Genomic DNA, 4,199 nt, shown 5'->3' with positions numbered 1-4,199 from the left:
CAGGTATGAGAAGAATGCAGGGGTAGGAAAGGCACTCTCAGTATAGAAAATACCTTCTTTAATAATGCTTTTTCTATCTATTTCACAGTCACTTTAATAGATTTTTGTCTTTTTCTAAGGAGGGACAATTTCCCCTGGCCTTTCAGTCTATGGTAGGATGTCACAACTTAATGCCACTACATTCCATCCAAACACCTTCATTCTACTGGCCATTACTGGGATGGAGGATATTCATGCCTGGTTGTCTTTCTCCTTCTGCTCTACCTTGTGGCAATTTTGGGCAGTGTCACCATCTTATTCGTGATACAGCCTGAACAGACATTCCATGATCCTATGTTTTATTTCCTGGCCATCCTCTCCACAATTGACCTGGTATTTTCAACAGTCTCTGCGCCCTGCATTCTTTACATCTTCTGGTTTTGGGCCAATGAGATCAGCTTTGGAGCCTATATGACCCAAGTGTTCTTCATCCATAGTTTCACTGGCATGGAACCAGGTGTCCTATTTGCCATGATCTTTGATCTCCATATGGCCATCAGTGCCACTCTTCTACACAACCATCTCAACAGCTTAAGTGTTGACTGACATTGGGGTGGTTATTGTGCTACACCCTATCTTGCTCATGGTACCTGTCATCACTCTGGCCTACTGCTTACCCTTCTGCCAATCTTATTGTGAGCACATGAGTATTCATAAGTTGACCTGTGCCACCATTCATGTTAATGCCATCTATGTCCTTTGATGCTTCCTTTCTCTTTTTGGATCTCATCATTTTGGTGTTTCCTATATTTATATTCTCCATGCAGTCTTTCACTTTCCTTCCCATGATGCTCAACTCAAGGCACTGAGCACTTGTGATTCACATGTAGGAATTACGTGTCTTTTCTATGCACTAGCCTTTTTCTCCTTACTCACTCACTGATTTGGTCAACACATACCCCCATATGTCCATATTCTTATTGCCAGCGTCTGTGATTATCCCATGACCATTCAACCATGTCATCTGCGGTGTGAGAATTAAGCAGATGTAGGAATGAGTGCTCTAGGCTTTCACTGGCAAATAGATCCTAGAATCTTCTTAAAGCCCAGGAAGAGTGCCTTGCAGAGTGCATATGCACTAGTCCCTGACTTAGGCTAGGTCCCTAGCAGACCACTTGGTACTTGTTGCCAGCTAAAGTGGCTAAGGGATAGATAAGCACACATAAACACCCATGGCTATGTAGAGGTGAATGGCATTTCTTACCATTTTCTTGGCCTATTAAAAGGACTACTAATGGCCAATATTTATACAGTACATACTAAGTTCCATGCACTGTTCTAAGCATTTTCCAATTATTATCTCCTGCAATCCTCACAACAAGGCTAGGTTGTAGTGGTTGTTCAGTTTTTCAGTCATGTCTGACTCTTCATGACCCCATGGACCATAGTGTCTATGGGTTTTTCTTGGCAATGATACTGAAGTGGTTTGTCACTTCATTTTGTAATGGATTAAGGCAAACAGAGTTTAAGTGACTTGCCCAGAGTCATACAGCTAGTAAGTCAAATATGAACTTAGTCGTTCCTGCCTCCAGGCCTATTACTCTATCAACTGAGCCACTTAGCTGCCTCCCAACAAGTTTAGGAAGTAAGATGCTACTATCATCCCCATTTTACAGATGAGGAAACAGAAGGAAGCCGGTTAAGAGATTCATGCAGGATCACATAGCTCATAAATGTCTGAGGTCAAATTTGAACTTAGGTAGCCCTAATTCCAGGCCTGGAGTTACCTAGTTGCCTACTAATATCTAGTAGCTTAGCTCCTGGATCTCAAGTACTTGTGAGTTTCATGATTTTCATATTTTTCAGGGGTCTGCATCTACATGGTTTGTGAATATTTAAAAATTGACTATATATTTCTTAGAGTGTAAGGGAATTGCCAACCCTCAGTTCTCTTGGACAGCATACACCAATCATAGCTCAGGTAATCTGAGGGGAGATTGGTGAGGCATGAACAAGACGGTGCTGGGAGGAAGGGTTCCACCCCTGTTCACCACCAGATACTTCCTGAAATGTGGCTGGAAAGCAGTAGCAAAACTTGTTTAAACTAGTTTAATCTTGCTTGTGCTGCTTACGTAACTAAGGCGTACATGATACTCTATAAGTGCCTGAGCTAGTTTGAATAAACGGAGTTGCCTTACATCTTTGCCTCCCACCTCATCTGTTACTCACAGCGAGCTCCTTCAGGGTCGACAGGCCCTGCTGGTCAGATAAACCTGTGGGCTCGGGGTGAACGGCCCTGATAAATCCTGTTCATTAGAGGATTACTTCTTAACTTCATGAAAGGGACAGAAGACACAGCACACTAATTGAGAGCAAAGGTCCATTGGACCACACTAGGAGAAGTGATTATTTCCTGAGTACTTTAGAAAGGAAAAGTTGGTGAGTAGAAATGATACTAATGCCAGAAGGTAGAAGTCTGAGTGATGAATCCAGGAGGATTATCAGCTCAATTTTAGTTAAGACTACATGACCTAAGATTCCAGCTCTGAAATTTTAGGTTTCTAGTATTTGGTGTGACCATGAAGGATGATTCTAGGGGTTAAATGTTTTCATAACCACTTAACTGAAAACTTCCACCTGTGCTTTAGTAACAAAATATGAGAGAAGAAAAACTTATCTCCAGTCTCTTTTACCTTCCTATTTTATATAATTTAAAATACATAAATACTTTGCAAAATCTCTTTAAAAGTTCTACAAGGATAAGAGCTATGTTTTTTTGTTTCCTTCTACAATATTACTAAACATTCAATAAACAGTCACTAAACATTTATTCAAAAAGGTGATACGAAACAAGACCTTCAGTCTCAAGGCTGGACTATACATTAGACTAAAAGGTACAACTTATCAGGGTATCAGGAGGGAGGAATAACCACATGAAAAGGGAATCTTCTCATTCTTCTTCTCCCAACTTAAGTAAGGAGGGAGACTCTTAACAAAAATCTATTTTCTAGGACTCCCATTTCCCCCTCCACATTGGGGGACGGGGGGCGGGATATCTAAAATCTTTGTAATAACAAGTCATAGAAAAGCAACACAAATTCTCATATTGACCATGTCCAAAATATGAGGAAAACTGAGTGCCACAGAATGAATGCTTTGGAATTGTGGTGCTGGAGAATACTTCCCAGAGTCCCTTGGAAAGCAAAGAGGTCAAGTCTGTCAATATTTAAAGAAATCAATTCAGATTATTCACCTTAGAGTATAAGGCAAAAGTCAATCATAAATGTCAGAAGCTGGGTAGAATATTTCATCATGAGTCCTCTAAAAAAATAGTTGATCACTGTTGTGATCAGTTTCTACATTTTTCAAAGTTGTTTGTCTTTATAATATTTTCATTGGATAACTTTTTCTCCTACTCTGCTTCCTTCATTCTGCAATGATTCATAAAAGTCTTACATGGGTTCTGTGAAAGAGTTCGTTGTGTGATTTTTAAAATTACAATATTTTTCTATCACCTTTGTACACCATAATGTGTTCAGCCATTCCAGAAATGATGGAAATCTTCTCAGTTTCCAATTCTTTGGCATCATAAAAAGAAGTGCCAGGAATGTTTTTGTATATATAGGTTATTCTTCTTTCTTTGATCTCTTTGTACCTAGAAGTAGTATTGCTGGACCAAAGGGAATGTGCACAGTTTAGCAATTCTCTCAGCATTATTTCAAATTATTTCAAGAAAAGCTGGTTCAAGTTGAAACTCCATCAACAGCAGGGGCCATCTCCAGTCTTCCTGACCTCTATCTTGCTCCTGCACTCAAATGGTTCCTTTCAGGACCTGGCTGTCTGCACAGGAGTCATTCCCTCTTCATCAAGTCTGCCACCTACTGGAGCACGGCAGAGGCCATAGAAAGCAGAGTCTGTCACTCCTGAGCTCAGGACCTAGGAGGAGAAACTGCTACGAGCAAGTAAGGAAGAGTACAAGCTAATATGATTTTCAAAGCTAATTCTAGGGGTCTGTAAAGTTTCAGTTCTTCTAAAGTAGTATGATCTAAGAAGCGGTATGGTCCCTGATCTCCAGGTCTGTGCCCTGTTCTGTGAGTGACTAGCAGCATTCTTTTGTGCAACAAAACTCTGACCAGGCTCTAGTGTGCTAGTGCTCCTCCTTGCCTTTGCAGTGCAAGGTAGGACCTGCATATGGTCAATACAATATATACCTGCATCTA

General features: G+C 40.6%; 1 pseudogene; it reads left to right on the top strand.

Moving 5' to 3' along the window:
- The first annotated feature begins 333 nt into the window (after positions 1-333).
- Positions 334-1,021, top strand: LOC140507605 (olfactory receptor 52J3-like; annotated as a pseudogene).
- The last annotated feature ends 3,178 nt before the right edge of the window (positions 1,022-4,199 follow it).

Source organism: Notamacropus eugenii, chromosome 5 (genome assembly GCF_028372415.1).
Source record: "Notamacropus eugenii isolate mMacEug1 chromosome 5, mMacEug1.pri_v2, whole genome shotgun sequence".
Taxonomy (NCBI): domain Eukaryota; kingdom Metazoa; phylum Chordata; class Mammalia; order Diprotodontia; family Macropodidae; genus Notamacropus; species Notamacropus eugenii.
The sequence above is the reverse complement of the archived record's forward strand: the minus strand, read 5'-3'. Positions and strand labels throughout refer to the sequence as shown.